The sequence below is a fragment of the Dermacentor albipictus genome, chromosome 3, assembly GCF_038994185.2.
Source record: "Dermacentor albipictus isolate Rhodes 1998 colony chromosome 3, USDA_Dalb.pri_finalv2, whole genome shotgun sequence".
Taxonomy (NCBI): Eukaryota; Metazoa; Arthropoda; class Arachnida; order Ixodida; family Ixodidae; genus Dermacentor; species Dermacentor albipictus.
In genome coordinates, this window is record NC_091823.1 from 72,164,768 (window position 1) to 72,192,698 (window position 27,931).

Below are 27,931 nucleotides of genomic sequence, written 5' to 3' on the forward strand. Positions count from 1 at the left end.
TATGCATGGGGGTATAGTATTCCAGACTTTAGAATCAGCAAAACCCATGAAGCTACGGCCATAGACATTATTGGTTTTTCACAAGTTATAGTTCACGAGCTTTGCCTGTAACGTGTCCCGTTTGGGCCACTCGAGATAGTGACGACGGCCACACTCTAAGAACAGTTTACACCCTTTGGAGTGCCCCTTCTGCCACACAACGATAATCGTCATCTGCCTTGATGCGTTTCCTTTCTTTAACGCTGCGAGCCCGGTACTTTCCAGTAACGAACGGCACGCGCGTTATTAGCATGATAGCATTGCCGACAGGAAACCCGGGAAAACTCCCAGCGTTTCCTTTCTTCTGTGTCTCTCTTTCTCTATATACATCTCCCAACACCCTTCATCTTTTGTTTTGGATGATGTTACCCTCTATGGTTTCACCTAGGCTACGAACGTCACGTCAGGCACGCGCTGTTTCATTGGGGAATTTGCAAACTTTGCTCCGCTATACCTCGCTAGCCTGATTCTTCACTTACTCTTTCATATTTAGTGCCTTTATTAATGATGATGTCAATACTGATACAACAACACGTTTCGTTATATATGCGGATGACGTTACTGTACTGCTTTCGGGATGACCGAGCGCAGATGACTTGACAGTAAACTATAATATACCTACTTAACCAGCTACACTCATGGTCTCTTCCTAATAAGTTACAAATTAATCCGCTGAAAACGAAAGCTACGTTGTTGTGTGCGAAAAACAATCTTCCCAGTTCAGACAACGCTTTCGCGCGTGGTGGGCACGAAATAGAATTAGTTGACGAACACAAGATACTTGGTGTCACATTTTGCTCTAACTTAGCTGGAACACTAACATTAATAAAGTTTGCAAAAAGCTTCCATCTGCAGCAAGGACTGGCATCACGGTGTCGCGTCTTTCTTCCTCTTCGTAATAAACTGCATTTACTCCATGCACTGTTTCAATCCCATCTTATTTGCTGCAATTTAGTATGGGCAATGAGTACAACTGTCAACATCGCCAAGATTGTGACACTTCAATGAGGGTGTTTTGTTACATAGCGAATCTTCCCTAGCTCTCGCATATACAGAATATGCTTTCCGCGCATACACTATAGTTCCTACAACATGTATGTACGAAGTTCGCATTTTACATTCCTTCCGCTTCTCATCTAGTACGTTTCGGAAATTTCTAACCAGACTCGTATTATTGCAGTTTCACCACAAACGTCTCAGTACTAGGAGTGATCCTACAGGGTTCCTCGCACGCTTCCGCACGAATTATAGGTTGCAGATGTTAGAACACATTTTATCCATTACATTAAGTAAGTATATTGACATTCATTATTATACTTTAAGCCAACTAAGACAACACTTTCTTGACGCGCAATTTTTTTTACAATATTTTTCTTGTGTGTTTCAACTACTAATACTCGCTTCGAGTATTGATGGTATAATCTAAATGTTAGCTGTTGTCCTTATTTGCTTTACTTAAATTATTGCGTACATTAACTATAGTGTAATCAAAGTACCTTGTAAAATACTATATCCTTTCTCGTTGTTTTGTTCTGCATTCTTTTGTATCCTATTGATAGCTTCGTCATCATTGTCTGCTTTACCGACATCATATGTTCATTATTGAGTAATTATCATAATCCTTTTAAACTACTCAAATTTTTGTTGTACTTTAGAATATCTTATCACGTTCCTTCGTGTTTCTATGACAATGCCGGTATGTTGAAACGACTGCCTCATCATGATTCCTGGGGCCTAGTCAAGCTGTTTAAATCCGCTTTTTGTTCTACCATTCATTTTCAACTTGTATCCCGGAAAAAAAATAAAGTGCTTTGAATTGATAAGCTCTGCGGCTCACTCACTCACTCACTCACTCACTCACTCACTCACTCACTCACTCACTCACTCACTCACTCACTCACTCACTCACTCACTCACTCACTCACTCACTCACTCACTCACTCACTCACTCACTCACTCACTCACTCACTCACTCACTCACTCACTCACTCACTCACTCACTCACTCACTCACTCACTCACTCACTCACTCACTCACTCACTCACTCACTCACTCACTCACTCACTCACTCACTCACTCACTCACTCACTCACTCACTCACTCACTCACTCACTCACTCACTCACTCACTCACTCACTCACTCACTCACTCACTCACTCACTCACTCACTCACTCACTCACTCACTCACTCTCATGAAATTGCGACGGAATGAGATCCTCACTCGTATCAATGCCTGTAGTATCGACTTAGTCAACCCCCCCCCCCCTCTAGACGCGTATGTCATCTTTAGCCAGGCCACCCGTCAGCACGGTGTGCGTTGAACGAGAAGGTGACAGGACCCCAGCGACAGGGCTTATTGATCCTTTCAACCCCTTGCAAGGAAGGAGTCCCAGAACCCGATAGAGAAGAAAGCAAAGCGACAGAAACCATGCACCACCCCAGTCAGGCACGGGGTGGTGCCTATATACGTGCCTTTTGCCCCCTCCCCCCCCCCCCCCCCCACCCCTTGTCTTCTGCCTCTCATATTTCGTAGAACGGCTGGCGCATTGCCACAGTGGGAAGAGGAGCAAGCGCAAGAGCAGTACTAGCAGCCTCCGTTGCGTATGCTCTCGGCGGGCACCGTGCCCGAAAGAAGACGTGGGCCCATTAGCGCTCTGTGGGCGCAGCGCACTTATGGTGTGTGTACTCGTGAATTGTTCATGCGGGGAGACGAGCGCGAAATGCGCATGGAGGTCGCCCCGTGCGGTGACCGTGTTATGGCGGGACTGAGCTGCGCATCAGATGCTTGGGAATTTCATTGCGCAGTAAAAAAAAAAAAAAAGGTTAAGAAAGAGAAATGTGACTTCAGCTATGTTGGAACTTCGCTTGATGATGTTAATTTGGCGACGTTTGCGTGCAATAGCTGCTTATCAAACGGCATGCAGACAAATTGTGTACCTGAACTCTTAAAGCAAACTTCAGTACGAAAAAAAAAAGCTCCGCTGTGCGAGGTGGCGAGATTTGTGAGTTGTCCATATTGTATATTGATTTGGTCCAGATACCGCTGCTTGGCTAATTGCGTGCCATTTCCACAGCAGTCATAAAGGGCTTCCACACATTGGCGCCATGTAACACATTGTTACGGTGTTACTCGGCGCCCCAGTGAGACGGGCCCACCATTGACTAACGAAATTCTTTGTTCACATAATATGCGGCTACATGCTTTGCTTGTACTTAGCCGGTGGTTTTCTCGGCGACTCGCTCTTTCACCTAATAAATAGCGAAATACAGAAGAACACGTTTCTAGAGGCGATAGCTGATGCTGAAATTGCATTCACTGTCGACTATCCTAGCAAATCGAGTACATTGGGAAGGTTGTCTGAATGCCGGTTCTAAGAACCGAGCCTTCTTGTTCTCAAACTCGGACGAATAGGGAATTGTCTCCAAATTGAATTTTGCTGCGTGGTTATTAACAGTGACGCTGGCCACAAATTTGTATCTCCAAGTAGGCCTTTCATAATTTCATGCACGTACGTTGACTGGATGAAAGTGCCGAGGCACAGGTGGGGACAGCGACAGGGCAAGTCAATGTACTATCGAACATTGCAGTGCGATGGGCGGCTGCATGCAGGCAACGGAAAGTTTGTGTGTATCCGGTGAGTGGCTTTTTCGGCGTACTAAGTGATGCAGGGACGGCTCCTCGTTAACAAGTTTTACGCAAATTGCGGCCGCGGAGGAAAGCCTGATTTTGAGGGTCTGCAGAAGAGGCCTCGTTGAAAGAGATCCGAAAGTGCGGCCCTGTTTAATTTGCGGCGCGGAACTCGTGTTCTTTGAAACTCCATGTGTTGGGCGATGGCCTAGTTTTAAAATCGAAGTTTTAATCCCAAAGATTACGCGAAGCACTTCAAAGCTGTGACGTGCACCTGTCGAATTAAAGTCGGGGGAACTTGATAACAATGCAAGGAAAGTTTACGCGAAACGTTTGAAATGAGAGTGAAGGTGCGGCCACTCTTCGATCGGTGGTCGGGCAGGGGACAACGTTGAAACAATAAGATTGCGTGCAGGCTTTGAAATTTTGGCATCGAGGCAGCAAATGGCATTCACTCTAGAGCTAAGAGATGTTCTTGGCGGCTAGTATTTGAGGCTTTCTTTTAGTGGGATCTTGTAAACTCGTTGCGCGCAGTATTATAGAGATATGAAATCATCAGTGAATTCGAGCGTCTGTTCTGAATCTTTCGACGCATTCAACGGTCCTTTTCTCTCTGTCAATACGAAACAATCAGTAAACAGAAAAGCTGTCCACTCAATGTTCGCAGTAGGCGGTCTTGCCTGCCAACCAGAATGACGAAGAATATAGTCCGACAAAACGCCGACCGGCAAAGTATTTTCTGCTGGGACCAAGCGCTGATTGTGTGTGTGTGTGTGTGTGCGTGTGCTTGTGCGTGTGCGTGTGTGTGTGTGTGTGTGTGTGTGTGTGTGTGTGTGTGTGTGTGTGTGTGTGTGTGTGTGTGTGTGTGTGTGTGTGTGTGTGTGTGTGTGTGTGTTTCAATACTGCTTCACCAAGGTACGCCCCTGTCCACGCTCGTCCAGTGCCGAAATCCGGGGCGCAGCTTCTTGAGATGAGAAAAAGCTATTTTGCTAAAAGCGAGGAAGAAGAGTGTGCGACGGGGACCACTGGCTTGTGTGGTGAGGCGTGGCAAGAGAAGCGGTGGCATCGGTTGCCCTCGGACACACAGTCCGATGGTAAGAAAATCAGTTTCCAGAGGACAACAGTTTCTATACACTAAGCGTCCCCTGAAGACGCTAAATTGTCGAATGAATTTAGGACGGTGGTCGAGGAGCGCAATCGTGCCCACTTTCATAATTTCTATTGTGAGGTTGGAACACAAATTGAACTTGAGCGTTGGGTTTGTGTATTTCTTTCTTTTTATTTAGAGGTGCCATTCAATAATTTCATTTTCATTTCTTTGTTTTGGTCTCAGCGTCTGGCATCGAATAAGTCAGGGTACTGTTGCTTCATCACGTAAAACAAAACAAGCGTGAACCGATCTTCCAGAGATATGCTTAGTCCAAAATCAAGAAAGGGGCTGACAGATGGAATAGTACACTGTGATATAAAGCTTATAAACAGGGATAAGGTGCCTCAGAAAGGCTGGCCTCTCTGAGGCACCTTGTCCCTGTTTATAAACTTTATACCGAAGATATGATTAAGCGTTTGTCCTCATCTCTTTCTTCTTCGTATTCATGTTATTTCGTACATTTTTATGGTGCTTTACGTAATTCTGAAGATTATACGTCTAGCTTGCCGCGCGTTCATAACGATGGCATTTCCTAAACACTTTGTATACAGGAGACTGAGCTTGAGTGGTTTACACAAACTTATCAGCCGACCCACAAGGTGTACTGACATAGCATTTTGTTTTTATTGCTGATTTAACCATGCGTTAGCAAGAACTATGCTTCATGATTTGGCGTTTGGAGCTCTCTTGTTGAATAATCGAGGTTCGTCAGTGGTGGCGTAACCGAGGAGCTTATGGAGCTTCAGCCTGCTCCCCCCCCCCCCCCCCCCGAAATGTTTTCTTTCTGTCATGCACCGCCGATCAAAACAAACCGCGGCACCGGCAATAATTCTGGAGTTTACCTAGGTTCATGCTTTTTCATGCTCGAAAATACATTTCGGCGTGAACATCGCGAACTCGGGCTGGATTTCATGGCAACGCCCATGCACCTGCAGCCACATAGCCCAAGGAGCCCCACCCAGCACAAAGTTTCAAGGGCATTTTGATGGCGACCGGACTCGTAGCGGCATCTCGCGGAGGCCGGGGAATCTACGGAGCGCATGAATTTCAATTCCGAAACTTTGGGGGTATAAATTCTCAAAATTTTGATGCGAAAGGTGCATTGACATTTCCAAAGCCACGCAATTTTCAATTCCAGAACTTTGTGGGTTTAATGTTCTTATAAACATTTGACACCAAATGTGCATTGACATTATAAAGTCGTACATCGGACAATATAACGAGACAAGCGAAATCAACACACTGTCAGACAAGTTGACAAACCACGCAGCAAGGTCCGATGAGTCGAAGCGTGATGGTGGTTCATTTGTGCCGTCATGTCACAGAAAAGAATATTACGTTCTTTTTTTCACCTGAACTAAAGTATCCATATCAAGACACTAAAGCCAGCAGAAGTAACTACGTTCCAATTTATTTTTTTCTATTTTACTCTTATTCGTGAGGACACAATGAGCCTGTTCAATTTGATTGTTCTAGCTACCCGCGGGCCCGCGAGCCAGAGCTCGTTCGTTTGTCGCTGGCTGGGTGGATTTTGGCCTGGCAGAGTTTTCGATGCTTTCTTGCCAGCAGACGAGAAAAAGAAAGAATGGTTGCTCGCCGCCATCACTGTGGGGACTAGAGGGATTGCAACGCGTTCTCTTGAGGGCATCACCTTCAAGGCAGTGTTGACAGGTCGGACAAGGCAGCTTAGCCCAAAGCTAGAGAAAATGTAACCCAAATGTAGCCAAACACAAAAAAGAGCAAAACTATTGGTAGCCAAATATAGGCATTTTTATTTTCAGTTTTATATTTGTATATACATTTTCGCATTCGACTACGGCAATCAATTTTTGCACAACCCGTCGTAACAAAACGTCCGTGACGCCGTGACGGTCGACCCTTGGCATCAACTGCAGCGTCATGCTTGCACACAGAACACTTTTCGTTGGCCCCGGAAACACAAGTTCCGGCGAATCGCTGCTGAGGGCGAACCTATCGAAATGAATCTCGAATGTAAGCACGAGCAAAAAAAAACTTGGGAGGAAGCTTCGCCTTTAGGAATGAAACGCGATAACACTCAGACATCCCTGACTGCTTCTCATGCTTCCCGGCAATTGCAGTTTATGTCCCCGTAATGTTTACCTGCAAACGCTGGCGGCTAAAGGAAGGAAGGAAGAAAAAAGTGGAGAAGGAAGGCAGGGAGGTTAACCACTTTAGCTTCACCGGTTTGCTACCCTACACATGGGAGCGGGATGGGGGGGGGATGAAAGATGGGGAGAAGAGGTGGGCTAAAGGTATGCATGAAAGCGAGCTTTCTGGCTTTTTCTTTCCGTCGCACGGCGGGCGCCACCGCTGCCGCGGATGCGAGCGCCATCCGGATAGCGTTGCGAGGATTCTAGCGCACCGTTGCCCCTAATGGTGAATTCGGCAAGTCGCGCCGCTGCACACCGGGGCGCCCCAATGCGCCGTTTCATCCAATCATCGTCGCCCCAGGACAGCCCGGCACGCTCCAGTGCGATTTGCCTAATTCGCCATAAGACGGTACTCAAACGGCAGCGAGAAAAAGGTTTTGCGTCCGAGTTTCCGCCCAACAGAAATACGTTTTCTCATATATTCAAACTACTATCCGACGCTATCATGTCTGTAGGTTGTGTGTATGTCGAACTTAATGGATTTTCTGACGCATTTTACTTTGAGAAATTCAACTAGTTCAGTCTAATTACTTCAGTATCCCATGGTTCAGGATAATCTTTCTCATACGCTCAGTGACACCGACACTGGGCGCCGACACTGGGCGCCGACGCCGAATTTTCTGCAACATTTCACGTTAAAATTGAACCCTCAGGTAAAGAAAATGGCAGTAAAGCTTATCGTGAGAAACGTGGAGCAAGTACAAAGTGGTACGTGGCGCGATACTTCACTCAGAAATGATGGCCATGAACACACTGGAGCGTGTCATCTATCCGTGCTTCCCTTTCACGCTGGCGCCATGATTGCCTGACTCTATTTTATTTCTCTCCCTTTCTGAGCATAGCCTCGTTAGCACAGTGTACTGTGAAATACCCTCTACTTCCAGGCTGACCCCCGTTGTTGCTTAGTGGTTATGGTGTTGGGCTACTAAGCACGAGGTCGCGGGATCGAATCCCGGCCACGGCGGCCGCATTTTGATGGGGATGAAATGCGAAAAGGCCCATGCACTTAGATTTAGGTGCACGTTGAAGAGCCCCAGGTGGTCTAAGTTTCCGGAGCCCCCACTACGGCGTGCCTTATAATCATATCGTGACTTTGGTACGTAAAACCCCATAATTTTTTTTTACTTCTAGTCTCATTCCAATGCCCAGTAATCGGCTGTCTGATGACTGAAACTGATAAGACGAAGATGAGACGATGTTTCTGGCGCAGATGTTGGCACAGTGAAGCGCGGTGTAAATTTAAGTGCATCAAAGATCAAGGCCATCGGCTCAGACAACGGTGCACTAAGGGAAGCGGGGCATTTCGCGCTCACACACACGCACAGCCGTGCTGCTGGCTTTGAAATTTGTTTCTACTCAATGAGAGCCACCGCTGAAGCGTAGGTTAGGGCGCCACGTATAGCTCAAGCAAAGCCGCATATTTTAAGTAGCCCAAATATAGCCACATAGCCAACTCGCCCAATTCGATGCCAAGCATTTTTTTTTTCTGGATCTCAATTTGGCTACATATAGGCAGACCTGGCAACATTGCTTCAATGTTATCGCAACTTCTGCGGAAAGTCTTTTGTCTTGCCGGTGTAGGGTACCGAGCAGTATGTGTATGGTTCTCTGTGAAGCAAGCGTCTCATGTTTTTTCGTTATTCCTTCGATAGCCACATTAGGTGCCCAAAGTAGGCATTCGATTGTGGCGAACATGCTTTCCTTAGCGTTCTTTTTTTCATTTCGGTTACATACGAATATATTATTTTATGAAAAAATACATATTTTACTTGTCTTGACAGTGCGTATCGTTCAAGCATTCGTTTGCAGCATCTTTGGCAATGACAATGCAGTTATTATTCATGTATTTGATCCCTCGACAAATTCTATAAGGAGAAGGCCGAGCAGCAACCTGAGCCTCCCCCCCCCCCCCTTCCCCCGGAGGAAATTTCTGGCTTCGCCACTGAGGTGCGTCATAGCGCGGAAATATTCGATTCTGAATTTCTATTCAAAGCTGATCTTATGACCACAAAAGAATCAAAAGATCACCAAGTTGTCAGTTTTATTTGAAAGCATCAGTCTACTTAGGGTTTGCTCACAAAGAATAAAACCTTGGAGGCACATCATTATTACAGCCATATTCCCCTTTAATCTGCCTTACCGAGGGGACATGAAGTAATAACAATAATAAAAAGACTGGGCAGAACACACGCGTCATAATATAATATCAATGACGGTCAAATGAATTTGTGAAAAATGGCAATATGCTTCAAACTATGCTTTGCACTGCGGTCTATGAAAACAGAATAATTATTCCTGCTGGTGGCACGAAAAACGATTCCTTTCCGTTAAGAATGCTAAAAGCAAGTTATGCACAGTATTCAAGTCATATGCGCTAACTCTCAAATTTAATCGCCCACCCTGCGCCCACCCTAATGTTTCATGGTTTAGCTTCACTGCTAGGTACAAAATACAGTGTGCAAAGAAAATAGAGAGCCATAGCTAGCTTCCATACCGCAACAAAACATAAGCACTACTTACTGCGGGGACGCATAAAAAGAAATAATAATAGAGACGGAAGAGAGAGAGAGAGAGAGAGACAAAGAGGAGGAAAGACAGGGAGGTTAGCCAGTGTAAGTACTGGCTGGCTACCCTGTGCTGGGGAAAGGGGTAAAGGGAGTAAAAGGAGAAAGAAGAAGAAGAGGAGAAAAAAAATTAAGGAAATTCACGCAGTACCGCGTGAAAATTAGAGACGGAAGAAAATTAAAGCAACTAAGGCCAAGTTACGGATCGTTACTTTTACGAGCCTGCACTTAGGATCAAGCTCGAAGAGTTGAAGTGAGCTGCAAAGGACTAAGCGTTAAAAGTAAGTGCTCCAAAAGCACGGAACCGCTTCTTATTATATGGGTGCTGACAGATAAAAGCATCACAGAAAGTTCGCATAAGAAGGGGGGTCACGTGTCATTGCCTGCAATATGTTCGCCCTAGCAGCACTTTCCATCTCAATTCATAAACTCCAATCGCACTGCTGCGAGACGCACGGGGGCATTCCTGTGCCAACAAGGGCTCAATATAACGGCACATGCATAGACACTTTGCCTAATATGCAAATGTTTAGGAAAGCGTGTAGGGTCACAGCCTACTGTAACCGACTTTGCACCTGCCTCGTATTTGTGCGGGCGTGTATAAACGTGAGGGAAAGAACAAGCGCGAAAGTACGAGGACAGGCGCGTGTGAGAGAAGGTAGAGGCGGCACCAGGATGTTTTTGAGAGGGGAGGGAGAATGAGGGTAGGAGGAATCTATCTATCTATCTATCTATCTATCTATCTATCTATCTATCTATCTATCTATCTATCTATCTATCTATCTATCTATCTATCTATCTATCTATCTATCTATCTATCTATCTATCTATCTATCTATCTATCTATCTATCTATCTATCTATCTATCTATCTATCTATCTATCTATCTATCTATCTATCTATCTATCTATCTATCTATCTATCTATCTATCTATCTATCTATCTATCTATCTATCTATCTATCTATCTATCTATCTATCTATCTATCTATCTATCTATCTATCTATCTATCTATCTATCTATCTATCTATCTATCTATCTATCTATGTAAGATTGCATTGTGCTGATTATTTCATTTTCGAACTAGTTTTTCAACCATGTACCCTTAGAGTCGTAGAAAGTGCAGATATTAGGACATCGTAGACGGCGGAGAAATGCATAGTAATGATGAAAGATGTGTACAGGCGCAGGTTAATCGTTTGGAGCATTTATCGGGCTCATTTCCGCTACTACACGAAGCGCCACCAAGAAGAAAGAAAAGGAAAGAAAACAAAAATTTACAGATTACATCTTACGATGACTGTCCAAGTTAATACGACTAATATTCAAGCAGTGTAGTGACGTGCCATATTGCGAAATATACATTTATTTACAATCGGTAGCGGGGACGTAGGCTAAGAACGTTAATCGCATTAGAGTGTTTTAGTTGAGCGTGTTTACGCTCCGCTAAGCAGCTAAGCGGAGCGGAAGCGCGAATGCGCATGCGCCGTCCGCTTAGCCATAAGCGGGCTAGCGGAGCGAGGAACACGGTCCGCTTAGAAGCTGCCTGAGCGGAGCGTGCTGCGCAGCACTTTGGCTAGCGTTGGCGTCAGAACGGATTGGATTGGATGCAGAAAGCAATCGCGCTGGCTAACACGTGGCGTTCCCCAAGACGGCGCTTTATTTTCCATTGGATAAAATGGACCGGTAACGCATTACAAGCGCACGTCTAGATACTACGTGGAGAAATAAGTTATATATATACACATATGTACGTTTTACTGTATAAGAGTGATCAATAGGTGTTTTTATTTTCTTTAATTACCCTGAATTTGACCAGGGGGCGCTGCAACTATGAAAGGTCCGCTCCGCTACGCTAAACGTATAACTAAAACGTGAAAATCGCCCGCCGCTCCGCTGTGGCTTAGTGGGGCAGCTCGGAGCGGAGCGTACCGTAAGGACGCTCAAATAAAACACTCTATTACTGCACCTACGCGCCACAGCTCCCCCAGATACCACAGCTCTAGACCTTCGGACGCCGCAGAGAAAGCTTCACTAAGCGCCGCCTCCCAACCACCTACAGTTTTGTCCCGCGGGCCGCGTAGGGATTCAACGTATCTTACTCGGAAGGAACTACGGCGTAATTGATGAGAAATCTTTTGCAGGCTTAAAACTTGAAATTTATTTGCCAGCAAGAGAGCGGGCGTTCTCATATTTATCAGCTGGGCATGTAATTTCCATCTGTATTTTGCAAGCAAGAACGACCTTTCAGGGACTAAATAGAGGACAGCATCAGCACGCCGAATTTGATGAAGTAGGCTAAGGATACTAATCGCATTAAAATAATATTCTGACAGAATGGAGCTCACGATGACTGTTGACGGTAATGAAATTAGCTTTCAAGCAATATAGAGACACGCCGCATTTCTGAGGACATGTTTAGTTAAAATCTGTAGTGGTCATTTTCAGACTTCCGTTTGCTCAGCTGTATGCGGAAAGACTTTACTCCGGTGTCCGCTCACGTTGCTTCACCATTCGCTTAATAAGGTCGGCCATGAGCATGACGGCATGATGATGACTATATGACGACAAAGGAGAGGCGACGACAGAATGATGAAGGAGGAATCACGTTGATCGAACAACGGAGGCGTTATGGCGATGATGGCCTGACCACAATAGGATGATAATTCTGAAATGACGATAGTAAAACGACGACAAGGTGATCACTTTGTTAAAACACGTTGGCGGGCTAGTTGGTTAGAACACATGAAAGAGTGCATAAGTGCGACTGAACGAGGGCGTAGCAAGAAACAGAAACACATAGACAACGCTTCACTTTCAACTATAGATTTTATTTTCGCACGCATCGATGTATATCTATCTGCTGTTTGCTCGTGCGGTATATACGAGCGGAAACAAACGTGACAGGAAAAAAAATGAAATTTATATTTGAAAGTGAAGCGCTGTCTCTGTGTTTCTGTTTCTTGCTACGTTCTCGTTCAGTCACGCTTATACGCTCTATCATGGGTGATGACTCCGCCACGAGGACAATGAGACGGTGACAAAGGTTACAACCACAGGCACATACACAGTGGCCCAAAGTGGTTGGACATCATCCGCTGGGCCGGCCTAAAAGACGTGACGGATGACGACATAACGAGAGCTAGATGACGATGCAATAAAAATACGTGCCACATCCACGATCTTATGAGTCACGCCCGTAGTGAGAGACTCCGGACCAGCTGCAGGGGTTCTTTAGCACGCACGCAATCCACAATACACGGCCGTTTTTGCATTTCGCCCCCATCGAAATGCGGCCGCCGCGGCCCGGATTCGATCCCACGACATCGTGCTCAGCAGCGCGACTCAGCGGCGTGCTCAGCAACGCCAGTACGCAGGTAGACAGATAGGTAGGCTCAAAATACCTAAAGTAGGCAAATAATGCTAATCGCATTAAATGCTATGCGTATTGAACGCTCATATTAGTTTCTATATGGAGCGAAGCTTTTGTGGAGCAGCTAATGGAACGCCATAGTAGTGTCAAGCTTCTGCGGCGCATTTTGCAGCATAGCAGTTACACTGTAGGTGCCTGGCCGGAAAATCAGCAAGACACGGAAACCTCCCACCACGCGACCGACACAATCCATGCGACCGCGGATTGCACCTGTTTCCGGGATAAGCCTAATTTTCATCGCACTATCTCCGGGATCAGCCCACTACTACTTTTGCACTACCTGCAGGACCTTGCTCGACAAGAAGTGGACCGAGCGGACGTGCCGAACCGCGAGAAAGAACCACAAAGACTTTCACTTTAACGAAAGAATTGTTTGCTCGAAGGCTTATACTTGTTGTGTTGAGGTTATTGTTGTTTCTCTACGAAATTTCGCAGAGAACAGAGCCGGCCACCGGCCCATCTATGAGGGTACCGTGATGGAGCTACACATTAGCTGATCCGTTATATGGGTCCGGTCCAGCGTACGTCTGAGCTATTCAGCAAGGTAGCAGCAGCAGCAGCAGCAGCCATGGGCAGCAAATTCGGGGAGGATCCGGCTTGGAAGCTTTCCTTTAAAGATGGCGCCCAACACTTCAAGAGCGAACGTAGAGCCGGCTCAGAGTACTCGTTTTACATGCAATGCACAACACGTTCGTCTTGACCCCATCCGTGCATCATGGTGCATGCATTGGCGATGCGAAGGCGCCGCATTCTTGTGCGAGAAAACTCCGAAGGACGACGCGCCTCTAAAGTGCGACCACTCTGCAGGCACACTTCGAGGTTCGGTTAGCCTGAGTCGGAAAAGATTCCCGCCTGTCATTTCGGCGCGACTAACTTGACTTACACTTCAGAAAGGGCGTACCCCTGTACTAAAGAGGAGGGGAGTGGGGGAGGGAAGAGAGGAAGCGTGATGCACATCGATCTGTGTATTTCGGGTGAAGAACGCAGCTGGGACTGCAGCTTGTTTTTCCCATTAGATTTTGCTAGACGAGGACGTGAGCGGGCGACCAAGCGGAGACCATCCTGCAGCCTATTGAATTTCAGGAGCGGAAGCATGTGTATCTGATGCTGAGAATTTCTTTGCGTTTTTAATGACATGCTTTTTGTAAGTTTTCTGTATTAAGCATATCTTGAAACAGTAAAAGCGCAAACAAAATCAGGTCATGTTAGAAATATCGCAGGGCATTTTAATTTCCCTCTCTCTCCTTTTTTTCGGAGCAAGGGACATTCTTGAAAAAAAAAAAATATCGCTCGGCACCAGAACTCTCTGAGTGAATTTTCCAACCATACTGAGCATGGATATGTATATTATTCCCGACTGTGGGCCTGGGCTACTCCCCAGTCTTCTTGTCGGTTTTTGCAGAAAGTTTCATTTGCGTAGGAGAAATATAAGCCTTAACTGGTGAATCTCAGACTTCATTCGCTACATTTTCAACGGACCTCGCGTGAAATTACGTTACGGCAAATGTCGCCATTTAATCAGGGCGAATTGTTTTAAGCACCTAAGCATTTCCATGGCAACTCGCCCAGAGAAATCGTCTGTCCGCTTATCACATAACGCGTGATGAGGGACGCGTTGCCAGCGTAAGAAAGTGCTGTAATAATAAAACAAGCTAATAAAACAGAAAAGATTTGATATTTACAAATGTGAACAATTAGTTGACAAGGATGATCAGAAGTCTGAGGAGTTAAACGGGTGTGATTGCGGCTAATAAAGGTTCGAAGCGGACGGATAGGAGGAGTAGGAGGAATAAAGAGAGAAGGCAGGCATGTTAACCAAAAATGCGTCTGGTTGGCTACCCTACTCTGAGGGACGGGAAAGAGGGAATAGAAAGAGGAAAAAGAAAGATAAGATACAGAGAGGGTGGGTAGGGGGAGGAAAACCGCGATGAGCTCGCGCACGCACACGGAGGGCCTGAGCCACTCAAAGGCGTTCACATAGGTCAGTCGCCCATAATAAAGAAAAAAATGCCTTCACAGCTTTGTGGGCCGACGAGCGATGGCGACGGTCTTCAAGTAGCACCTGCACAGACAACGGCCGATCTTCCAGTCGTCGCAATGCGACAGATAATGTTTGTCTGTCCGACAGGAACAAACGACAATGGCACGTTCTCTTCCACGCCGCAGATGTCGCATGCAGCGCTGTCTGTCATTCCAATCATAGTAGTGTGCGCCGTCTTGAAAGCCACTCCCAACCACAGCCGGTATGAAGGCGATGCCTCACATCAGTGAAGCCCTGGTGGAGGTCGGAGTTCGAGCAAAGGGTTCATTCGTACAACCAGGTGCGGATGGATAAGGTGCTAAAGCACCTAGGGGCTTATAACGGTTGGAGCAATTCTGAAAAAGTTGATAAGGATAGCTAAGGGTTGATAAGGGTCGGAAAGATTTCGATAAGCTTGATAATGACCGATAAAGATTGATAAGGGTTGATAAGGGTTGTATCACGTCCGATCAAGAGGATGCCAAGCGATAAGGGTTAATAAGGATTTGTACTGGTCGGATGACGAGCTAAAGTGGATTACGAGGCAGATGAAACATACATTTAATGAACTGTCTGCTGCTTCATCAATAGCGGTAAACAAGAAACGTCGCGTCGCATGCGTAGAGATGAGCAAGTGGCACAATGCCTACGCATACTTAGACAGCTCCTGTGGAGTTTCTGCATAATTAAAAAAAGGATAACATTCGTTGTATCACCTTTTATTCCGTTTATTGCTTTCCCCAGCATGGGCAGCCAACCTGTAAATATACTAGCTTACCTCCCTGTCTTTCCCTCCCTCTCTTCTGCTTCCCCTCCTTACAGCTATCGTCAGTGAAGCTGTTTAAGAAGAGAAAAAGAGAAGAGAAAACACGGTGCTAGATAAGATCTTAAAGCCTACGGTGTTCGTTCATAAGACCTCTGTAAAGCGAACACCATAGGTTTCATAGCTGTAACTTGCCCCGTGTTTAGTTAATCTCTCTTTTTTTTCCTTGAACAGCTTGGCTAACGATAGGACACTCAGCAAGCTGCTGCCAAGTTGTCGCTCGCTACAAAAAGTGCCTACTCTATCTGAGATTTCTTGAATATTGTCAAAGATTCTATAACGTCTCGTCTAATCAGATCTCGCAAGTGGCGCCAATATTCGTTTATGTGCTGCCGAGAGAGCAAAATTTTCGAGACCATGGGAGCGGTGGTCGAACTAAAGGAGCTTTAGGCCGATATTTGCGCTGGCGTCATGATCTTGCTTCCTAACGCGAATAAATCATTCGCGGTCGCCTGTCTCTTGCCCTCAACAGACTTCATTTTCTTTCGTTAGCGCACGTTTACGGAAGCACGATTTTAGTAGTGATCGTCACGATTTGCTGTTTTTTTCCTGAAATACGCGGGTATTTTTGTGCAGTGGACCACGTTGTTCGGGCACTTCTCCGAGGTAATTCGACGGAGTCGCAAGAAATGTAAACCAGTTGTTTTGCATGGCCCAGGCGAGTGCCTATCACAAAAACGCATAAGCTTTCTTATTCTTCTGGGGCTTGCAACGATGTGCGCTCAGTGGCTTTCGAAGCGGCACTCTTCGGTCACAACATCGCTTGTGCGCAGCGCGTAGGTTTGAACAGCACAAATGGCCATGCTGTCAAGCAAGAAAGGCCGCGAGCGCGCAGTACAGAAGTCTCTAACCCTGGCGCACCACTGTCAAAGGGCATAGCGATGCAGTTAGGCCACCACTTCCGTGACAACTATACCTTTGCTCTAAACGGTGTGCATTCTTCAATGCACGCTAGCATCGGCGATTACAATAAAGTTTAGCTTGGGCTAGTTGGTTCATTTCGTATAGGTACTGGTAGCTTGTCAGCGTTAAAAAATATAGACAAAGAATGGACAGGTAAAAGAGAACCGGTGCCCGTATTGTTTTACGTGCCCCTATGACCGCGTTCTTCCTTTTTTTTTTTTGAGCGCTGCCCTGTCTCTGCTGGCAGTTACTCCGGTACTTGTGCAGTGTTACACGTATAAATACCGTACGGACTAAAACCATCAATTCAAATGACAGCTACGCTCGCCGCTATTTATTGTGATTCGAGTGCTGCTTGTTGTTTTGAGTGAAGGTTCACGCATTCTGCATTAGTTATCTCCCCTTAACTATGGCTGAGGGAGATAAAATGAACTGACTGATAGGCGCGCTCCGCAAATTTGCCCTTGGAGTGCCAAGTAATACCTCCACTAAGAGACTTTTGGTTGCAGATACCTTGAACACATTTACTGAGCTCCCAGAAGCCCACCTTACCGCTCAGTACCAGCGCTTATCGAACATTCACACTGGTAGGCACATCCCAAACTCCCAAAGTATTACCCCAGCACCCATGGTCAATGAGAGATTCAATATTCCCCACCAATTCATGAGCACTTTCTTATCTCTTCTCTGCCTGAGAATATGCACCCTGTTCAGCACGAACATAAAAGGCACCACGAGCTAAAGCCCTACTAAAAAGTTCATCATCATCATCATCATCATCATCATCATCATCATCATCATCATCATCATCATCATCATCATCAGCCTGGTTACGCCCACTGCAGGGCAAAGGCCTCTCCCATATTTCTCCAACAACCCCGGTCATGTACTAATTGTGGCCATGCCGTCCCTAAAAAGTTATCTAACTTCAAAGACGTAGTCTATGCCGACGCTGCAGAATGTCCGTGTTGACACAAATTCGCCATCTCAGCCGTTGAGCTCACTGGCAGTGTTGCGACGGTAACATCCATTCTAGCCTCCTCGGAGGAGGAGGCGGAGGAAGCTGCGGTGGCACTCGCCGCAACAATACCAAATTATTCTGTCATAGTAAGCGTCTCAAAAACAGCCATATACAACTTCGAAGCAGGTAGAGCAGGACAGCCTAGCCATTCTACCGCATAATCCGCTATCCCAACTTCTGAGTTTAGTCTGGAAACCTGCGCACGCAAGCCTAACCGGAAATGAAACGACCCACGCAAGTGCTCGAGCTTTCACGAGCCGAGCGCAGGCTTGACTAGGGGACGGTTCAGACAACAATAATCTCCCTCCATCATTCACCTCCAAATACAGATTAATGAGCACGACATTTGCGGCATTACCGCCTAAGTTGCCGAACCCTCCCACTCTTTCATGCGTCGGTCGTCCCGCATACACGAGGTGCTAAGGCGTAAACAATAGACTCGCTCTTTTATATCCCCTGCCTTACGTCACAAAAGTCACCCGGAAATATACCCTACCTCAGCCTGCAAATTTTGTCCTGCTAGCAGAACGGACCTAACCACATTATGGGGCAATGCAGGAACCCCCCCTGAACTATGTAGAGCTTTAAGTTGTTGAGAGCTTTGGGAGGCGGCCATGCGCAGCTACAACTCCGAACTTCAGGAAGTTATATTGAAGTAGGCTGTTTACGTAGCTTCTATATTACATATAGCTATTCCATTTCTCACACCATTCTTGATTTTAGATAAAAGGTGATAATTGAGGAGGCCTACCGCGAGTAGAATAATCTCTCTCGCCTTCTTCTCGCAGCCCCTTTACCTTTAAGATGAAATAAATAAAGTTGTTTTTCTCTCGCTCTCACCCTCTAGACTGATAGGCCGTACTTATGGCAATGTTTGGTACTTCACCATTACTATAGAACATGATGTGGTATATAAATTGCATAAGATAGGTCCACCTATCAAAACGTAGGTCAGCCTTTCTGAGGCACTTTATCCCTGTTTACGTAGATTCTATACTACAACTAGCTACTCCATTTGTCAGCCCCCTTCTGGATTCTGGATAAAAAGCGATATGTTTACTAAAACTTCATAACACTACTGTGGTTCTGCCTTTTTAAGAAAGAATGGTGGGATATTTGTACTTTATTCTTTACAGATGAGTGAAAAGGGGTAGCTATCTCAACCATACAAATTTATTTAATTACTATGCCTTAGAGCTCACAATGACAAACTTGTGTTGTCGCCTAACATAAAGACAAATTAAGGCATCCATGTAACCTACAAACTTGTAAACATTTATTTTACATAAATGGAGCGGGAAATTACACCTCCACACCTTCTATAACACACATATAACAGATTTATATTTGAGTTTATTATAGCCGCTTCACTGAATCGAAATAAGTAAAACATATATATATATATATATATATATATATATATATATATATATATATATATATATATATATATATATATATATATATATATATATATATATATATATATATATATATATATATATATATATATATATATATATATATATATATATATATATATATATATATATATATATATTGCTATGGTCAAGCGCTGTGTGGACGTGCTCGTATTAAGTAAGCTGCGATGGCATTTATTTTAATTTATACGTTAAAAGTGCGTTGCAAAATAATTTAATGTAATCTACAGTAAGTTAACTACAAAAGTATGAACACAACTTTATTGTATGCTGATTTGATTATAGAACTAATGGAGGGTTGCGTCAGCCACGCCTTTAGTTGAGTCAACTAAAATGCTTGTGCGTGCTCGATACCTTTTTACGCTTATGTATCACAGTGTTCCATTTAACGTATTACATCCGCACGTAGCATTGAAGATTTTGGTAAACAGACGTGTGCTCTTTCCCAGAAAGGCGCCCAGCAGACTTACCTTAGCGCCACAACACAGAACTGGTAAGCTCTCTTTGCCAGTAGGCGGGCACCTACGAAAAAAAGAAAAGGACAAAATAAGTGTGGCACCAGGGCAGTTATACGAGTGATCAAACTTTCCATTTAATGAATTTCTTGTTGTTACAAATAAAATTAATTCATTTTTTAAAATACTTCTTGAAAATTAAAAGTGTAGTAATAAAAGCCTTGCGTGCAGCCGTCACTCCTTATCTCCCGCTTTAATCTAACTTAGAAGGGCAGTAGTTTTGGCTAGTTGGTTTTTTATAATGTTAAGGGTTGTAGCGAAAAGCAGGAAAGAGGGAAACGGAAAGGACGAGGACAAGCGCTTGACGAAAACCTTCGAGAAAATACTAAGTCATGCAGTATTGTTCGCATTGTTATTATTAACAAGCACCCTTACATGTTCATTGTGTCTTCGTGTTCACGTAGCATTTGTATTTGTTGCATTTGGAGTGCGGCATTCAAGCGCCCAACATCTTATACGTGAACATCTTGGTTTTGTGAACGTTTATGCTGTGTGAACTCGCGTGTTGCGTGTGAACATTTCTGTTTTGTGAGTATTTATTCTATGTGAACTCTTCTGTAGCGCGAACATTTATTGATATTGCAGTACTGAGACTTAGTACTTGAATGTTACTTCACGTGTTTATTTGTCCAGTTTGGTGATTGTTGACAGCTTTCCGATGATAACTATCATGTAAGAGAAGAGGAGTGGCCGGCGCCACACATCGGCCCCAACCTCTCCTTAAATATATTTAATAAAAAAAAAGGCTCTCTTTCTTGTCTTTTCCGTGTCCCTCCGTCCTGCTTCACGCTTCACCACTCAACTTTAATCTAACGGTCTCATATGCACACTCACATGCTACTCGTACGAACTATTCTAGCAAAGACGCGCGATAAGCTTTCTTAAGTGTGTATATTGTACCAGAAAATATATGCCCAGTGACGAAGTTTCTTAACGCGATGCGCTAACTTGCACCGTAAACTACAGTAAAGTGTTATCGTACCTTGGCAGGGAAGCTCGAAGCAAACGTAGCATTCACCCAAGAAGCACGAAAAAAAAAAAATGAAACAGCGGTGCGCTTCGAGACAAGAGAATCTTATGATCCCGCACTTTTTGTATCTAATATAATCGTATCTTTTCGTGTCGTAAGAAGTGTTCCTCGGTTAACTCCACCTTGGAGGAATCGCCGAACGCGCCTAATGAAATGCAGCGACTGTTTCAGGCGACACACGGCGCTACTTGCAACGCCGTGAGTCGAGCCGCGGCGTGTCAAGTGGGGGAACGCCGTCTGGTGTCAAGTGGAAGGGTGCGGGTGTCGTAACACCGCTGCCAAGAACTTTGAGCGTCAGCTCTATGGCGCAACAGTGGAGGAGCGCCTTTAGAGGAACTACTCTTCCTCTAAAGAATTCAAGCGCACCGACTACTCTACCCGGCGGGCGAATCAATCAATCAATCAATCAATCAATCAATCAATCAATCAATCAATCAATCAATCAATCAATCAATCAATCAATCAATCAATCAATCAATCAATCAATCAATCAATCAATCAATCAATCAATCAATCAATCAATCAATCAATCAATCAATCAATTTTTATTATGGGTACAACAGTGATGATACAAAGAAGAATATGCAGGAGGTGGTCCCAAGGTTACAAATTGCAGGCGGCCCCTCCTCTTTAATGCAGTAAAAAAAGGTAGCCAAACAACTATTAAAACGCTAAAATCAAGATGTCCGCTGTTTCGAAAATAGCGTAAGACATTTAGTGGTTAGCATGAAGATTATGAAAAACCACAGTTAACGAACTTTATGTAACGAATCAGTTAATTAACCAATTAATGCATCTCTAAGCCGACAATGTTTTGAATGCGGAGGTTAAGTTCTTTTTCGCTGAGCAAGCGCCCAAACGAAGATAAAATTGAGTTTCTCTTGGCAATATTATTAAGCAATGATTTTCTTGTAGCACATCTTCCCACATATGTATGACGAAGCGGAACGAAAAAAAGAATAATTTTGCTATTTGTGAATGGCTCGAAGGGAAAGTCTGCCCGGGGGGGTCGGCGTCGATGGTTGGAGAGGGGCTCGATGTGATCAATATAAAATTTGCGGTCTGATTTGCAATATCCTCGGACACGCCCTGTTTTGAGCCTGACGCGCGCCTCTGGGCGAGTGAAGATCGGGTTCTGCCCGCAGGCGCCGCTGCGGGGTCTGGATTGGCAGGGTATAGTGTCGCGAGCAAAATACGAAGATATGGACTCGCCGACTCTCTGGGCGAATGAAACCGGGGAGAAAAAGATGTAGAAGTTGCGAGCCGCAGCTGTAGCACGTCGAAGAAGGCGAAAAACGGAAGTGCAAGCAAGAGCGAAGCCAACAACAGCCACAAAGCAGTGGCGGCGGCTTTGCCCCGGAGGAAATTAGTTCTGAACGTCTTCGCGGTTGATTGAACTAAGCGCCCGATCAATACCATAAAGGCACGCGCCACAGCAACCAACGTCAAAAAAATCGACAGCCGAGAACTGCAGGCGTCGCCACGCTTCTGTGCGGTGCTCGAAAAAGTGACGCTGCGACTTCGTGAGCCACTTTGGTTTGCATATTATGTCAGCGATGTAGCAGCCAGATGAGAAGTCGAGGATCGCCCAACGTGAGATGACATCAGGGAGCCAATGAGGGTCTGTCCGTGATTCGCATTGAATTGGGATGACGTGCACTTAGTGCAGCTTATGAACATGGACACAGGATTGAAGAAATGACAGTTCTTTCATCTTTCGTCAGTGTCCTGATGTCATGGTGCCCTTTATCTCGGTTCAGTAACATTTGCAGTTGCCCGCGTGTTATGTATCAGAATTGGCTGGCGAGCTGAGAACGAAACGACATCTTCCTTCGAACAACACAGTACTGTTTCAGCGTCAGCGTAATTACTGCTGCAACGCGTGTGAAGCACCGCCACTTTCCATAGGTTGCGGCTTCGCAGTAGCATTGGGCATTAAAAGGCAACTAACTTCTATACGTATCAGTAAAATGTGGCAAAAAGCGCAGTGCCTGTCCTTCACGCTCGCTTGGCATTCATTTTGTTCATGTGTAGATTCACGAAATCCCAACCATACGCTCAACCACATACCTATTGGTCAGGTGCATTAACACTTAGTGACCGACCGTCACTCGAAGTTAGAATCGTTAGTGTGAATAGCAGCGCATGGCATTCTTAGGTTCAAGTATATCAGCACCAACAGCCGCATGTAGCCACTTGCATCCAAATTCACATTGAGTCACACCACCCCCCTTCATACACACGGGTCATGATTATTGGTTTGTTTTGGATTTAAGTTCAGGAAATTAACCGGCAACTGGTTGATACGGTTATGCTAAGATCGCCGTAATATCGCTTTATTTTGTTTTCGTCTTGTAAGCGGGAAGTATCATTCATAAAACTTGCTCATAAATAAACGGAAATTACTTTCTGTTATCGCGTTGAAGGCTTGCTTCATTCAGTGTCACAAAACCTTCACCCACCATAATGCACCTCAATAGGCTCTTCGAAACCTTTGTGCCTCTTTGCAACCTTAAATTTTTTAGGGTGTGATTAAGAGAATAAGTTGCGGGTTACGGCCAATAATGTGTGCATGCTTTCGTCTTACTTTCCACTCACTACACGTCTATAATTGCATGACGAAGAGGTATTTTACCAGCGGCAAGTAAAACTTGTGGCATCGTTATATGTGAAGGCAAAATTTATTGAATATAGGCTTTATTATATACGCGTTTTCGTCGCCTGAAGGAATGGTGGCCGAAACTGCGCAAGCCAGAAACTCGGATCTGTCTGTCGGATCTGAGTTGGTACGCGCGTCGTCCCATACAGATGTGACAGTAACAATGAACGAGCTGTCATTGAGCATTAACTTCACGCGCTGTGATTTCCGACGCAGAACTTTGCTTGCTTGCAGAACGATGCGGATGCAGAACTTCGCTTCAGATGAACATTCTTTCCGGTTGCCTTTGCAGCAGGAGCAACGGCGATATACCATGCGCATCGACCCAGGTGTTCCATGCGTTGCAGCGTCAGTTGCGGCAAAATATGGTTTCGCGCGTGAAAGTAGACGGACTGCCCTGAAGTACCGTACCTGTCTATACGGCGTTGTTCATCCTCTTACTCGTACATCTTCGCAACCGCAGCAACAAGAAAACCGCAGTTTTGCTGGCGCTCGGAAAACAGAGGGAGTTTCAAGAAGCGGCAGGACCGGAAATTACGCGGCAAAAGACGAGCTCCACGAACACTGAATGGTCTGCGAGACCTGGAAAGTGTTATGAACGTTTCGATGAAGAAAAAGTATATATAATTATGGGAGGATTGTCCTTGAAAAAGGAAAGATGCAGCTGTTATTAGGGACAGAAGTCAGCGAGGCTATAACAAGACGAAGCAAACGGAAGCGACAAATAATGAGTGGAGTTCCAGGAAAAAAAAGCCCGACGTGCAACAAGTGGAGAAGGGCTGTGATTTCGACTTGTAATGTCATCGAGAAGATGTTCAATGTAGCAGAACTATAGTGTACATAGACGCAGAGGAAGAACCGGACGCATTCACAGCTCTAACTTCAAAGGCTAGAAGTTAGCACTGTTTGTGTGTGCCCTGCTCTTTCTCTGGGCCCATGTACTTGTGGACTCAACTCTACGCATTCATCAAACAAGTTCACCGTAAGAACTCAAAAGAAACTTTTACGGCTTTAGGTGGAATAAGAAGGTGTAAAGGGGGATTAGGATGGATGCTAGCAATGCTTCGTTAATGGTCGCAAAGGGCTGCGCCAGCATATAGGCTGTGCAATTACACGAGAGCTGCGCGAATGGATGGGTGGTGCTCGACAAAAAGAAAGTTCACAAGGATACGGGCCTGCATACATAGCGGAAGATAGGTGCGTCAGCCACACGAGTTCTGAGGACATTCGTGAGATGAAGGTTAGCTAATTTGGCATATATAGAGCTTGAAGCTAGAAACCTTCAGCTGCATATGCGCTTTTCTTTCTACAACGCGGCTCTCCACCACCACGAACTTTGCAGAGCTCATTCGATTATTCAAAGTTCCAGTGCGTCCAATTACGGATTAAGTTACACCCACGCTGCAACTCCTAGCCTCTTAGTCAGCGCAGCAGGTCTAGTTACCAGAGGGACGTTCGTCCTAGTCAGGCGGCAACCCTAGGTTTGATCGGCGGCCCAATAAGACAGATTCTTTTTCAAGTGGCAATGTTTATTTGATGTAAATCTGCTGGTTTTCTTTCTATAGCTCGGGGCTCGATTAAGGTTGATGCCCACCTCACCTTTCTAGTGCATGCTCTGTGTCCGCTGCACTGTTCTCACAGCATTCAGTTACAACGAAACTTTCTTACGCATGCGTAACATTACACTTGCGGCTGTGTTTGCCGGTAGTCGGGACTATGGACCCATCTTTGCTACTCAGGTTTCTTTAACGTGCACCAAATGACGGTTGTACGAGGCTTTGGATTACTTTCCCCATACGAGTGGCCACGCGGCCATCATTGTCGCATAGAATGACGCCGAAATCCTCGCAAATATATTCCCTGTGAAGCAAACACAACAACAAAGAGGACACATCGTGGTTACAGGGTAACGCAGAAAATAAGGCCTGAACGGGCCCCTATAGATAGCTTCGTAAATCCATAAAGCCAAGCTTTACTGCACATTTCATAGAATAAATGGCTACGTTGCTGCTGCAGTGTATATAGAAGCAAAGTGACCTTTCAAATTAGCGATACGACCAGCCTTCTATGCTGTTGATGGGAGTGAGTGCAGCGCAAGGCATTTAAGTGGCGGGAAGATAGATGCGCGCTAAATTAACCAAACACCTATCTTACCACACGTCGGTGCCTTGAGCTGTATTCAAGCGGTGAACTTAGACGAACTCGCCAAAATCGCTATCGTAACTATTCTGTTTCATTTTCTGACACAGAAAACTGAGAACCACGAGCTTTGTGCGCAGTGGTGATAAAGAGAACTTCTTCATGCTCTGCAGATTGCTAAAATATTTGCTAAAACCTCTCAAAGGCGCTGTCTGTTACGCGGATACGTTCCAAATATAAGCAATATTGGCTGTACTGACCGTGCAGTCGCTTGTTAATAGTGCAGTCGTAAGAATATTGTGAATAGCAGATACAAAAAGAAAAGTGAAAATAAAGCGCAACGGCTCCATTCTATGCGACGTACTCTGAAGAAACGTTTTGACGAGATGACTCGTTTGCGACACAGTTATTACCCGGAAGACCTACGGGAAATAAAAAAAAAATTGATTGCGAAGCGTGGGATATAATGAGCACGGATGGGGATCAAAGCGGGGACCATAAAGCGGTGTTAGTATCTTTGAGCAGCTGTCTCTCTCACCCGTGCAATGCATAGCGGCGAATTGGGATTGCTTGCTTCCTCAGCGACGACGTGAAAGTCGTAAAGGTAAAACAGCATAGCTGTTTGACGATCTGTCAATCTGTTCTGACGATCTGTCAATCTGACGATCTAACGATCTGTTAAGATCCCGTCGCGGATGCCAGTTAGCATGAGTATATCAGCACGGGAGGTCAAAGGGACATGTGCGCGTGTCTTCTTTGACAAGAAAATGATTCATGACGTATTGGTATGTGAATTTACTTTCACACTGAGGCGGCCTTTTGAGAATTTATTCCCCTCTACGATGTATATACGCCAACGGGGCGATTTTTCATTCATTCATTCATTCATTCACCATAGAAGTGTATGAAACATCAGCTTCCTATTTGTTTGGGCGACTAAAAAGTAAGCACTCCTTGTACTTTGCCAAATTTTTCATTCTCTGAGAAACCTGCAGCTCTATCTCACACCATTTCTTTTCTTTTCCTAGTGATTTCCCGCACCGCCGATAAGGCTCGCTTTTCACTTGTAGGAACATCCTTTCTTCCCGCGCGCATCTTTTCGTTCTCCTCATCGCCGACAATACGCGGCAACGAGCAACAACCACCATCAAACGAGTATACGAAAATGTAAAAAAAAAGAAAACTACCAGCAAAAAAGAAAATGCAAAAAAAAGAATGGAGATAAAGGAAGTGGAGCGAATTCTGCGTTGGAACCGGGACCACATAACGCGGCTTCCGCCATCCCGTGGGAGTGACCACTCCATCGAGTATTGATGAGGACACTGCAAGGTGAACGGTACAGTGACGGCCGATGTCGAGATCGAACGACGCACAACGCTGGCAAAAGACGGCATTCTCTCGAAGAGCGAGGAGGCGGACACGCTGAAAGTCGTATTAGCTTAGCTCAAAAAGCCACCTATTTGGGTGGCAGGTCACGACTCGACACAGTAAACTCTATCAGAATGCTGCACATTGGGCTTCAAGGCAATGCAGCTTCTGAACGTGCGACAAAACATCTTATTTTTTTTTCTTCTCGTTTTATCCGCACTAGCAGTATCTTCGCAAAAAGGAAGGTGGATGCAATTTCACCGAGCGGGAAACTATAGCTGAGGACGACAAGAACGCGAACGAGGACAGTCGCTGAGTTCCAAGAAATTTATTTCCTCGAAAACACAATAAATATATGCACTCGCATTCACACATAGGTATTCAAGAAATCGCGGTGGCACCTTAGCGCCTACGGCGTCATGCTGCTAAGCACGAGATCATGGGTTCGGCGGCCGCATTTCGACGGGAGCGCAATGCAAAAACGCTCGTGTATTATGTACTGAGTGCACGACCAATAATCTTAGGTGGCCAAATTAATCCCCAGTACCCCACAACGGCGCGCGTTAGAATAAGACCGTATTTTTCGAACAGAAAGCCCCTAAATGCAACAAACATAAAATAACCAACATTTCCTCGTCCTAGTCTTACTTGTGCTCTGCGAAGTTGGATTATGGATCCCCAACCAACCCTTTCACATACTTTGCTCTTGTGGAGGTGTTATTTGTGATGTTTAGCGAGTTTCTTTCCTGGTGCCTGCGCGCGCGAATGTGATTTGTGTGCGCACGAATCACAATAAAGAACGGCAGAGGAGCAAACTCAAACTGCTGAAATGGCAAAGTTCCTCCCCATCTCGTTTTAAATCGTACGTCAATTTTCTTTTCTTTTGTTCTTCCTTTTTTGCGGTATTGGGAAAAGGCAATGGCTCAGATACAAGCCCTAGCACTTCCGAAGTCAATGCGCCATTTTCTGTCATCGAGCACTGTATACGCTTAATTATGAGGTTCCTACTGATGAGGTCTGCGCGT

The 27,931-nt window shown here is 45.2% G+C and overlaps 1 protein-coding gene across 2 annotated transcripts in view; it reads right to left on the bottom strand.

Annotated features, from left to right (window-relative positions):
• Window positions 1-27,931, bottom strand: part of LOC135900655 (transient receptor potential-gamma protein-like) — a 350,477-nt gene that overhangs the window by 166,606 nt on the left and 155,940 nt on the right. For both annotated transcript variants that reach the window (XM_070535582.1, XM_070535581.1), the window contains exon 3: window positions 19,666-19,717. The gene's annotated coding sequence lies outside the window, so the exon portion shown is untranslated. The remainder of the gene's footprint in view (window positions 1-19,665; window positions 19,718-27,931) is intronic.